Genomic DNA, 13,837 nt, shown 5'->3' on the forward strand with positions numbered 1-13,837 from the left:
AAAAGATACAAAGAGTGCAAAGTGAATACATGTGCACACTTTTATCCTTCCTTCTCAGATTATGCTTGTTCAAGTCTTACATTGTTGTAAAAATAAATAAATAAATAAATAAAAACAGCGCTAGTATGACTGACATAGCCTGACACAGACTTCATGATGACAGACTCACTGGAGTCTGGCAGGGTCTGGCAGAGATTGGCTTTTTTATATAGAGCAGCTTTAATATGATAAGCCTCCTACAGCCATCCTGGGACTAGAGAAATCCTGTCAGCACACATCATGCAGGAAGTTGGCCATTTCCAAAAGAACAAGGAGCTGGGAGAGGTTTGAACTACAGGGTGACATTCATCTGAAGCCCAGAAAATCAAACCCAAAGCTAGGCAAAGTGTCTGCTTGAGTAAAAGCAACCCTAGGGCATTTTGAGAAGCCCCAGGCTGGGTGAAGGATACTAGAGGATGCAGGGTGGCAATAAAGGTGGGGTGTGTGGGAAGGTACATTATTGTCACTGGCCTCAGTGATGTACTGTAACTTTAGGTGTCAAGCATTCATAGCTACCCGAAAAAACTAAACAAGCAAAGCCCTTCAAACAGACAGATAGGCCTGTTGCTAGTTAGTATTTAAAAAAAGAAAGAAAGAAAAAAGGTTTGCACCCTAATTACAGTACTAATACACTAAGTGCACTCTTCACATCACAGGAAGCATAGGGATGGTTTCTTGGTGAATCATGGTTGAAACCCTGGTTCACAAATAAGAAATAATGAAATAACGAATACAACAGCACCCAGAAGGATCACACAAACACATGCAGGAAGAAAAAGCAGAACTTACACAAACAGTGGCATGAGCTCAGGCCTGGGCTAGGGACTCTTGAACTAGCACCATTTGTATCATCTTGCTGTTCATTTAAGTGAATTACACACACGCTGATCAAGCAGAATATTAAAAACATTAACCCTAAAACAACTTAGGATTTGTTCCCTCTGGGGAAGGCTCCTAAAGACCTCAGAAGCTGTGCTGTGGTGTTTGACACTAAGACATTGGTAGCAGATCCTTTGGGTGCTGTGGGCTGCGGGGTGGGGCATCCATGGATCAGACTTGTTTGTTCGGTGCATCCAATAAGTGGTTCATCAGATTAGGATCTGAGGAATCTGAAGGCAACTTTAGTTGACTTGGGCTCTTGGGGTCCGGGTGAGGTGCGTTGTGGTGAACTGGGTGTTCTGGTCCCTTACTGTCATGGCCAGCATTGACATTTTTGGTGATTTGTGCTGCATTAATTGGCAGTTTGATGGTGAATAGTGATGAATGTTCAAATCGCCTGGTGGTGGCGTTTATATTCAAAATGTAAATGTTCAGCCTAAATATTTTTAAATATTAAACAAGGCTACGCTTATTGTCCACTTTCTTCAAAGAAGTCTCTCTCTCTCTCTCTCTCTTTCTCTCTCTCTCTCTCTCTCTCTCTCTCTCTCTCCCCACACGTTTCTAAAACCACAGTGTGACTTGCTGATAGCTGCATTCCCACTAAGGGGCGCCGTTGCCGGATAAACACTTTAGTGACGAACCCCCAGGTTTCAAAGCCTGAATGTGTTTAGTGCGGACAGACGGACGGGCAGAGGGACACCAGGACAGAGCCGCGGGCAGGAATTCCACAGTCCCTCAGCACAGAGGACACGAGACAGACCCGAGCACATCTCTCCGGAGCCGGCACTCATCCCGAGGGTCACTTTAGTCACAAACAAACAGGACAACAATATCAGGACTTTCGGATTTATTTCACACACCTTGCTTTTGACACAAAGAGATTTCCTCAAGGACACACATTTGTTGAGAGGAGCTGACATTTGAACTGGCGCGGAGTTGCGCACTGCTCCGAATTTACGGATTCTTAATTTAATTGCGGGTTGTTTTGGGTTTTCCCTAAAATCCCGCGGAGGACAAACTGAACAGCTTTAGCCTGTTGAAAGAAGTAAAACTGGACATATTTTTTTGACAAGTTGGCGGAATGGTAGAGCACTTTTGGGAAAGGTTTTTGGACGAATGCGTCTGGCGAGTGGAGATGCCAACTTTACAGAGGTAAATCCCTGCTTCCCTCCCGATCTTCTACAGACGTGTGTGTGTGTGTGTGTGTGTGTGTGTGTGTGTGTTTAGAGAACTTCACCCATAGTCGGATGTGGTTATATTTTAAAAGTCTGTGAAGCAAGTCAAAACCTGATTAGGAACTGGGAATATGCATTTGTTCAGGGAATATTAATGTGGTGAACCCCTGGGCTTCATGGTAGCGCATTTAACTAATATGTAATTTTGGCAGATGTAATTTTCTTGCCATTTATATATATATATAATATTTTGAACGGAAATAATGTTCCTTGTTTGCTTATATATTGTTATTATACAGTAAACTACAGTATATATTTTATTATAAACTGGCGTCCTTCTGCCTATCTACATATTGAATAAAATTTCTTTCATGCGCAAAATGAACGTTTGAGTAAACAGAAAGTAAAATTGATTAGAAATTCATCGGAGAATGGTGCCATCTGTTTTCTTTTCATTTCACATTGTAAGGCGCTGCACTTGCTTCCTGACAGATCTCCCTATGGATCATCACCCTATAGTCTTCTTTTAAAAGTGTGAAGTCTGTCGCTTCCGACTCGCTTTAGCCTCTTTCATTCTTATTTTCCCCGAGTGACAGCAGTGGGACTCCGCGCCTGACGTTATAGCCATTTCGACTGATCTGATTTGAGTGCTTTAACAGCTCAGTTGACCATAAACGCGCACTTTGACACGCTGTTTTTGCGCATACAGGCTGTTGCGCGTAACTGCGGAGTTTGCGTGAAAAAAGCTGTACATATACAAATATGCTATTACTGTACTGTACTGTACTGTATTGTACTGTGTGTGTTGTTTCCATCCGGACCTGTTAGTTTTTTTTCCCCTAATAATTAACACACCTAGGTGACCCTAAGGTGTCTGTGTGTGTGTGTGTGTGTTGTAAATCCCCTAAATCTCCTGTGTGCTGCTGAAATGAAGCAACCAGTAAAAGATCGCACACGCATTGCATTTCGTGCGTCCCTGCGGACTCACACTGGACTAATCCAGAAGGATGACGCTCATTAAGAATAAATCTCTTTCTCCGGCTTTATTTTTAAACATTGCAAGCACCTGTTATAGCACATGTTGCGTTTATGATTCCGGCTCCAGAGAAAACGTAAGTGAATGGCACCGGGGACTGAGAGTGTGAGAGCGCAGGAAAGAGATTTTGTCGGAGCGCACGGACTCGTGGTTGTAGTGTCGGGTTTGTGCGATAGGGGGCGTGTATAAACGCAATATTCCCATGTTACCCAAAACGGGAGACACCTCATTGCGCACAACGTAGAGTCTCTGTGGTGCATGTGACTAACCTAATCTCTCTCTCTCTCTCTCTCTCTCCTTCTATCTCCCTTAAAAGACAAAATCCCCAAAAGGTCTCTAGTTCGTACGATTCTAAATATTTCCTCCAGCCGGATCTTTGCTTACACGGACGCTAACCTCACGTGGGCATATTTTTGAACTTTTATTCTGCGTCATTCAGAGGGAAATAATCGTTTAGTATGTCTAAATATAAAAGACTGTTACATGTATTGACTTTGCCTTTATAGCACTTTGGACCTTTCGAGGTAAAAAATATGCATACTGAAGGTCATAAGCGGTATCCTTGACTGAACCACATCAACAATTAGCAAATGTAGTTTTTAAAATTTGAGAGACCGCTTAATTGATTACACAACTGTAATGAGGTGTGATCCTGCTGAGCTATAACCTACTGAAACATACTGAAAAGACCCCGACCTAAATGATATCATACCTGACTGGAGTGGGGAAAATAGTAGGCTATGTCCTATAATAAATGAAGAGATTTTTAATTATTAGTTTTACTAATAAAACACCAGCCATAAGTTTGTGCTATGTGAAAAAAAATCATGAAATGACAAGAAACAGGCACAAAAATGAATTGTAACATACAGATTTATTTGAAATAGATGTGGTATCTCAAAAGGCGGAAAAATTAAAAATCCATGCTGTTTTATCAAATTGATTTTCCATAATGAATGACACATTGAGTTTTAATGGAATTAAACTATGGTAGAAAAAAATATTTTTGCAATAATAATATGTATAATATTAAATTATCAATAATAATAATAATAATAATAATAATAATAATAAATGTTTGTGTCGTTAATATGTTCTTAATATAGGTATTTTTGGTTTAATTATGTCAATAGTTTTATACACTATATAAATGATACTTTTAATAAAAATGCAGCTTCATTGCCTGCTTGAAGAGCAGAAAACAATAGATGCGTTAACAGTAAAAATAGCCTTTGCAAGAGCGGCCTTACAACACAGTTTTAATCACAGAAGGGGATGAGATGGGGCATGCCGGCACAGTTGGCTTTTGGAGGGCAGCCATGCATACCTTTCAGGCTAGATGTCTCGCTTTGTTTTTGTGACTGCCGCCACCTCAGACCCCTCTCTCTCTCTCTCTCTCTCTCTCTCTCTCTTTCTGTGTATATCCTATTGTTATATTTCCCACTTTTGCCATTTAGGCTCTTTCACCTTTGCAGGACCATAAAGAGAGGGACTTAATGTAAATATATGTTCCTTATTCTTCATTTCACTCATCAGCATGTGTGCCACAGGCATGCAGCCTTGAGACTCAGCTCTTGACACAAAGGTGTTTTCCTCACCTTTTTTTTTAAACCAGTTCTGGGAAATAATATCACTTCATGTCACACAAGGCGGAGATTCACAGCTGACGATTTAAGATCAGTATAACTGGAACTCGAACATCTGCTGATACATTTATATGTACAAATATACTGCAGTATGCGGTAAGTATTGTATTTTCTCTGTAAAGAATAAAAACAATAGGGCATGCTTTTATGGGAAATGAATCATGAAATGTTTTATTTCTCTTATACCACACATTTTTTAAATTTATATGAATATTTCAATTATTATTATTTTATATCTAGAAAAATAGACAGATCCATAACATCCATAAATAACACCCATAACCAGCTGATTAAAACAGCTGTCAAGGCAAGGATTTCTGAAGGTGTGCTGTTGTATCTGGTACCAAGACCATAGCAGAGGTGGGGCCTCCATGATCAAACTTGATTGTGCAGCTCATCCCACAGATGCTTGATTGTATTAAGATCTCAGTCACGTAGACACCTTGAACCCTCTTGTTGCCACTAATGCCATTAATGAATACCATTGCACAAATTGTACTTTGTCTGCAACAATGTATTTTTTGGGTGGTATGGTGGTATGGGTCAAAGTAACACCCACTTAAATGCAGGCCCCAAGGTGTTTGAGCTAAACCTTACCCAGAGCATGACACTGTCTTCACTGGCTTGGCTTCTTTCTTTTATATTTACATTTACACTTACATTTATGACTTTTGGCAGACACACTTATCCAGAGTGACTTACGTAAGTGCTTTAAAGTCTCTATTAACAAATACATCCTTACACTGGTTTACTAGGTTACTGAACCCAAGAACCACCAGGATAGAACACTCTTGGGATGTTTTATTTTTTTAAATCAAAATACTTAAGGAACATGTAGGTCTTTATAAGACTGCCAGTGACTCAGCTGTTCTGAGACCTAGAGGAAATTCAATCCACCATCTAGGAGCCGGAACAGAAAAGAGTCGTGACGCATGCATTTGTTCCCATTTATTCCATAGTGCATCCTGGTGCCATCTCTTCTTTAGTTAAGCAACATACACACACCCAGCCTTCCACATAATGTAAAAGAAAAACATCATTCATCAGACCAGTTCATCTTCTTCAATTGTTCCATGGTCAAGTTCTGATACTTATGTGCCTATTCTAGGCGCCTTTAGCAGTGGATGCAGGTCGGCATGGGCACTTTGACCAGTCTGCATCTATGCAGCCCCACACACAGCAAGCCGATTTGCACCGTGTGTTCTGACGTCTTTCTATCATATCAATCTGTGGAAACAGCCCAAACAGGTTAGCCTTTGCTCCCGACGAATATCAGTGAGACTTAGCCATCCATGACCCTATCTACAGTTCACCAGTTGTCCTTCCTTGGACAACCTTTGGTAAACACTAACAACTACTATAGGGTACACTCCACATGCCTTACTATTTTGTAAATTCCCTAACCCTGTTGTCTAGCCATGACTGGACATTGTAACAGTCACTAAAATCCTTATATCTGTGTATAGTTTATTACTGTTTATATTTACACTTAAAGTTATGAACCACGCATGAGAGATGTCAGTTCCTGTTATCATTTATGCATTCTAGCATTTGTTATCATTATTACAAGCCTCTTTTTATTCTTGATGTTAAAAAAAAATAATGAAGCTTGTCATATCACAGCGAAAACAGAAAGATCTAATTCTTTGTCCGGAACACTCTCTCATTGCAGCGAAATTATTGACTATTATACTGTAGCAGTTACTCTTCCCATAAATGACAAATAAAAAATCTTGTTGCAAAAAGCTTCACCATATCGACAATTATATGGCTTTCTTAGTTAATAATAGCTCATTTTATAAAGCTGTTTATTATTCGTCTTACTGTGTATCATATGGAGCATCTGTCATACAAGTTCTTATGAATCCTGACAAGAACCAGCATATTGATACAAATCTGTGAAAAACAGCCCACACTACTATCTGAGCAATGCTTTTGTTGAACATTAATCAACAGCCTCTGACCAATTAGATTACAAACAAAAATCAACAGTGTTGTCACATAAATGTGCATATAACACATTATGAACAGAGTAGCAGGACCTTAGCATACTGAAAGCGTAAGCATAATTATACTTGACTGTGAATAATACTTCCCTACTGCCTATGAGCTAATATGGCTACAATTAAGTGCATTCAATCTCCTAATTCTAAGGTCTGACATCACTGTTGCCCTGTACTATCAAAGGACATTAAGAATTTGTTCTCATTACACCAATTGAGCTTGGACACTCTGATGAAGCACTATGACCTTTTTGCTAAACATTTCTTGGGCTGGAATAGAGAGAAAGTTTGGGAGCAGGAGGCAGGTTCAATGATTTGTGGGTTAAAAACTCAAGAGAAAGGGTTTTGCAGCCTCTGGCCATCCTCAGCCCAGCAATCAGAACTAAACTAGATTGCATTTGGTGGCTCACTCCTCAAATTGAGATTCTATTCAGGGTCTGTGTTCGTCTAATGAAGCCTTGGTTGGGTGCTGCTGGACACTGAAGTGACCATGGGTACGGAATAAAGGAATGAGGGAAGATATAAAACCGTAGCTTTTTCTGTCCATGTCCCATGCCTTGTTAAGAAGATGGCGACTTTCCACTGTCACACAGAGACATCGAGATGAACACCGCACTTCTATGCGGTCTGCTCAAGCTGTCCTTAAAAGCGAACAAAAATGAGTTAATCCCTGATAAGAAACAGCACTGGAATTCATCTCAATTGAATACTATTTTAAATGAAAATTTGTGCTCATGCATTTCTTTGCTCTACTATGGGACAGAGAACATAGGTAACCCATGGCTGTGATACATTTATTAATCTGATTGGTTGTCCAGAAGTTGAAGCAAAGGCAAGTGCAGACTTTTTATTTTATGAAGTAACATTGTAAAAACAATTACCATGGCAGAAACTCCCCTTTAATGTGTGGCTCCCGATGGGCAAATCCCAGTCAAGAGTGGATTATAGACATGTCCAATATCTTTTTACTGGTATGGGTCCTAATGTCAGGAAAGGTTTTTGAGTGCTCTACTGAAAGCAGATGGGAGCAAACTCCAAGGTGGGGCCAGCAACAAAGGGACAGCACCATCTACCATGAAACAAAATGGTGGAGCAACATACACGGCAAAGCAGGGAGGACAAGTAATGACCTCAGGAAAGCAGAGAAGTGGCGAGAGTTCTTCAGCTGGGAGCAGGGAGATAAAGTGACGGACTCCACAGAGTGGAAAGGCAGGGTGACATGGTGCAAGGCAACTTAGGAACAATTGAGGCAGAGTAGGAAGATGGAGTGACTCCAATAAGAGCGCCAGGTACTGAAATGGAGGCCTCAGCATGGAGTTTGCGGGGCAAAGACTTCCTCTACAGACTTAGAGGGTAAAGGCAGATTGAATACAGGAGACTTTACTAGTGCTTCTCTTTGTCTCCTTGCTTTGCCTGTCTGGCTTGAATTACATTCTTTTACTCGGAAAATAAGGTCGCCGGTGTAAGGAGACCATATTTTGCAAGGTCAAGTGATACATTTTGTAAGGCAACATATCAGATTTAGATATATTTTCCCATCCTTCATCGATGCAAAACACAAAGAAAAAAAAACTAGGGAACACATACAGCGTTTGATAGGCACAATAAAAGCTTGAAAAACCTACACTTAAAACAGGAACATAAATAGAGGTGCATAAACAGGAAATAATTAGACATAGGTGAAAGTGATTAGTGATATGTGACATATCGTGGCTGATGGGTAATGTGGTTCTGTGCCTCTTTAGCGCTGTCGTGGTCCATTCCACGTGCTAATTCAATTATTTTAATGTGTTTAAAATTGGTACTTCAAAAGAGAAACCTTTTTTAAATACAGTATGATGAAGCTTTGAAACAGTACGATAAGCTAGATCTTTATCTTCATTAATGAATGGAGTCTGTACTGTCAGTATTTTGGAAAGCGCAGTAAGCGTTCTGCTACGGGAGTTTACAGGACTGATGAAGTGACAGTTTCTAGCTGCACAGTAACATCACAAGTTGTGATTTTTTTTTTTCTTATTAATGTCAATAAAAACTGATAAGGGAAGAACTGTTCATATCTGTGATGGATTTTTCACAAAAGTAAATGCAACTAAAAATGATGAAAGAAAAAAACATTATTAACAAATTAAAAATATAATTGTTGACAAATTGCTGTGATATAAGGAGAATAAAACATTTACAATGTGCTCTTATGGCAAAATAATTACTCCTCTCCATCACGGGGTAATGGTCCTAGAACAGCACACCCTGTTGTGTCTTATGCCTTGCTTAATGAAGCTTTTTCACTTAGTTTTCAGCCATGACTGTGTCTTTTTAGTACGCAAAAGCAGAGAGCACTAAAAATAAAGCTGTGAGGATCCCGTGAATGAAAACAAACCTCGATCACACTGTTTTAATTAAGGAGTATAACCCCATGAGGGGTAACAAGGTGAAATTCACATGTGCAGGCGTAAATTTTGGTGGAGAGACATGCCACCTATCTTAGCTAATTACAGATGCTAAAATCAGAAAGTTGCACATCAGTGGGGATGCCACATGCCTGCCCTTGTGCATGTACATGTGGTAGGTCCTCATTCTTCCTCTGCCACTGGGTGTGCGGACGTACTGCTGATAGCACAGCGAAGCATCCTATGCAGCTCATTTCAGGTCCCTGTTCCTCTGTGAGGCTGTCTGTTCAGCACATGATAAGCACTGATAACTCCCTGCTATAAGAGAAATAAAAATAAGCTCTGGAGATATTTCTTCAAATCAAGTCTTAGCCCTAATTTGTCAAGCAGACCCATATAGGGGTTAAAACGGCTGCAATTGCATGTGATTGCAAAACTTCGAGGAGCAGTGGGATGCGGAATTTGTGTTTATATATCTGCAACTCTATTATGAAATAGAATACTTTTCATTGTTAAAGTTTATTTTTTCGCCTTGTGGCATATAGGACATACACACTGGCATATAATCATTGTGTGACATGCTGGAGACTGATGATGGTTATTGTTCTATTTCACATCCATTTACTGTTCCATGGCTTCTGACCTTTTATTTACACCAAGTAACCGTGAAAGCAGTGAAATGCCTCACTGTTATCTTTTGTAGACTATATTTAATTATGTCTCGCTGTTTAGTGATTTATTTTGTATGTTTTTCAAAATGCAACTGTGTGCAATACATCCTAGGCTGGAAACCATTTCATTGGCTCTAAATCATTACAGCTCAGAGTGCCTGTGTAATTTTACACCGGGAATGAAAGGCCTGTGATTTCATTGCTCCTTGGTGTCAGTTTAAGATCAGCATGTGTACAAAATTCAATCAAAGCATCTGTAATAGGACATGAATGAAACATAAATGATCTTTTTACACTCTGTGTGTTCTGCTGTGGGAACAAGGATAGCTTTGATCTGGAGTGCATGCATAATCCTAACTATCTGATATCACCATTCTCTGTATAAATCTTACAGGACGTCGAGAGGCCTGAACCTCTGCAGAACTTTTATTAACTCTGCCATTGTGTTTGTGATGCAGTCCTGGTGCATAGACATGACATGGTTTTATGTTGATTCTATTCTATGATAAGAAAAGTTCAACATGCATACAGTATATCTGCAATGTATATACAGTAACTATTTTATTGTGAATTAGATTTTAAATATTGACAGAGAGAAGGGGCCATGACGGAGTCACAACTGTGTGAAATATAGGTTCCCCCATACAGTATGGCTGAGCAAGAAGAAATAATAACTCCTTTTTTTTAGTGACAAAGATAATTTAAGGTCTTTGTGTGTTTTTGACACAAAATTGGTGGAATACTGTAATTAGCCAAAGGCTGCCAAATGATAAGGTCATCCCAAATCCCCAGGATGGTAATGAGTCCTTAGCAATGTTGATGAGTTTTATAAATCTATTTAAAACATTTAGTATTGACTGATGTGGTTAGTATTTGTTCTTACAATGATTTACTTGTTTCTAGGTTTAACAAGAAAGTTTACACCTCATTGTCTAATCTCATATGGTACTTTTGTGATTTTGTTCCAACTACTGTAATTGTCTCATGCTGCTTCTTGCATGTTGGAGGAGGAACAGATGTACGCAAATGCATTTCATCCACTAATTCCTCATTCTCTAATGTGGCAGTAAAGAAACAGCCTTTGAAAAAAAAATAAAAAAAATAAATATATAAAAAAAGAATAAAAATCTGTCAGTAATCAGGCTTGGATTTATCTCCTTGTTTGCTATAAATATATTTTGCACATTTTCCCTTCAACAAAGGAGAAGAGAAAAAAGAACAGAAGAGAGTAGAAGCAGCTGTTTGCAGTAATGTAGCCTGTCCAATCTGGTCCTGTCAGCATTTTGAGACTCATTTGTCTGAGGCAGCTCGACCTCTGTCTTTCCATCCCATTAAGTCCCAAATTCTGCACAAATGTTTATTTTTTTTCTTTTTCTTGAGGCAAACTGCAGCTGCATGTAATGTTTACTGTGCATTTTAGTGTGTGTATGTGTGTATGTGTTTATATACATGGACATGAGACGTGTATCCAAAGAATGGCTGTTTTTTTCACATTGTGACTTTTTGTGTCTCCCCAGACTCCATGATAGGTCAAATATCCATTGTTACCATCAGGTTAGGAATGTTCAATCTCTCTCTCTCTTTCTTTCTCTGCCTGTCTCTCTCTGTCTGGCTTTGTGTGTCTCAGGGAGGACAGTTTGACGGATAGCACGGGTCATCCCTCAGTAACTGTAAGTGAACATCTTACTGTCAGCATTCAGATAGCAGCAGAGCTCTTATCCCTCTTCAGCCATATAGCAGTGCTGAGGTGACGCTGCTGTCACAGGCACTAAGAGTCTACAGACAGGACAGTGTAACAGCATGGCTTATTTTTCCAGAGTTGAGGATATGAAATGGGAGTCGATGGATAAGCAGACTATTGGTAGTCTACTCCGAGCCTGATGAGACCCTGCTGTGAGGCCCATGTGTGAGAGAACTAACTGTTGACATTGGGTAATTATGCCCTGAAGGCCTCTGCTTTATTCAGCTCTGTGATGAGAAATCGCATCAAAGCCCTCCAGCTGCCCGAGTTACAATGCCATCAGGTGCAGAGTTATAGAGGCTACTACACTTAAAGAGGAAAGAAAAGCTTTTTCAAGGGTCCTTTAAGAGTTTACTGGAAAAGAGTTCAAATGTATTGGAACTATTTTTGAGACAGAAGCTCTCTGTTGTACTCTACTGTTCTTCATAGAAAGTGTAAGGATCTATCTGTAGGTACAATCCAAGAACCATAAAGAGTTTAGAGAATCATTGTTTGTATAATGGCAGAATTTGTATGTAATAGACATTGTCACAATGCAGATTTACAAAAGCTAGATGTATTGTAGTCCTAAATGCTTAAAGAGAAAATCTTGACGAAATAAAACCCTGGGAGAATTTTAAAGAAAGAAACCTCAGAAGCCAGCTTGATACTGATCAACACAAAACTGAATATCATCATTGTATCAGGACATTACACTGTGTTTATTATAAAGGAAAATCTATTCATATACAGGGGCACCTCGGCATATGAATTCAATTAGTTTCGCAGAGGAGTTCTGTTACTGATGTACGCACAACTTAGCCGGCGTTTGGTTTGTCTCAGTTCGGTTGCTCGTATGTCGAAAATGCTTCCTATGCCAAAGCAAATTTCTTTGCAAAAATTTTGGTTCTTGAGATGAAAAATTTTAAAGCAAGGCATTTGTATACTGAAGTACCAATATATTTAAATGAGAATAAGATCATCTGGGTGAACATTTAAATGCTGATTACAGTATATACACAATTATATTTAAAATAAAAATAACTAGGTTTTCTGTTACGTTCTGTTATATTTCCTGTTACAATTTATGAATAACGTTCTTGTGATCTGTGTCAAAAGTATTAAATTGTAACATTTAACAGTTCATCAGTTGTTAACTTTAGTTCAGATCTCTGGTTCTGCAGTTCCTCAGAAAATAGTTTATTTAAAAAAAAAAAGAAAAAATCAAAAGATTTTTAATGTGCCCTAATTGAGAAGGCAAAAAAAAGTCACAATCCAAATTCAAAAAAACAATAAATAGTATAGCCACTGAGATTTGTGTTTCACAGTGAATGTGCCTTTGACTGTTTGACTAATCATTGTCACAGTGTGACATTTCAACTCACCCTTTTCTGTACACCACTGAGGATGCGTAACATGACCTATGAAGCTTGCTCCCTCACAAAAGCTCGCAGTGTTCCCCCTTTATCTGCTGCTGCAGCTCTGCAGTGAACACGTGTCTCGTCTTAATTTATGTGTATGTTTATTTAGGCCTGTGTACAGAGACATTAAAGTCCACTGATGCCTCATGTAAATTCCCCGATTGATTTCTATTAGATATGGATTTTCCCACTCTGTGCAAGGCGGCAGCTAAAATAAGCTGTGTTTGGTAGGTTGGACTCGTGTAAATCTGCCTGTGACATTTTGATAGCCGACCAATGCGCAGAGGAAAAGCAAATATCATTAGAGGAGGACAGGATTAAAAACTGTCACTCAGCGTCACCATTATCGGCCAAACCAGCGTGCCACACTCAGAGTTGTGGGTTGTGTGTATGTGTGTGTGTGTGTGAGTGTGTGTTTGAGAGAGATACTGTAGAAAGAGTAAGAAATTTTGGAGAAAGAGTATGATGAACCCATGGGCTCGTAAGTCAGGTTCTCTTTTGGGAAACAGCAAGTCGTAAATATTTCAGCCGTCATGGCAGAGTGTGGACAGATGTTCCCATCTACATGTTAATGAAGGCAGAGGCGAGAAGCCCGCGCTCAATAGCTCCCTTCAGCTTGGCTTTCCCAGAGATTTTCTACCCTCTATCTCATTCCCACATGCTCTCTGCCTCCCTCGCACTCTCACATCTCTCTTCCTCTCTCTCCCACACTCTGATTCTTAGTCCCTCTTTCTGTGTCCCCCAGACTCCCACAGCACTCGCACTGAGCTGGCATTGTGCTCCCAGCGCCCCCACACACATAAACACACTCAAACACTTGTTTTCCGCCAAGCCGCAGTGAGGTCAGTGGGCTACAGTGT

At 39.7% G+C, this 13,837-nt stretch overlaps 1 protein-coding gene across 4 annotated transcripts in view; it reads left to right on the forward strand.

Annotated features, from left to right (window-relative positions):
• The first annotated feature begins 1,623 nt into the window (after positions 1 to 1,623).
• The window catches only part of adgrb1a (adhesion G protein-coupled receptor B1a), a 99,107-nt gene continuing 86,893 nt past the window's right edge, over positions 1,624 to 13,837 (forward strand). For all 4 annotated transcript variants that reach the window (XM_053494580.1, XM_053494582.1, XM_053494581.1 and 1 more), the window contains exon 1: positions 1,624 to 2,070. The gene's annotated coding sequence lies outside the window, so the exon portion shown is untranslated. The remainder of the gene's footprint in view (positions 2,071 to 13,837) is intronic.

This window comes from Clarias gariepinus, chromosome 4, assembly GCF_024256425.1.
Source record: "Clarias gariepinus isolate MV-2021 ecotype Netherlands chromosome 4, CGAR_prim_01v2, whole genome shotgun sequence".
NCBI classification, from domain to species: Eukaryota; Metazoa; Chordata; class Actinopteri; order Siluriformes; family Clariidae; genus Clarias; species Clarias gariepinus.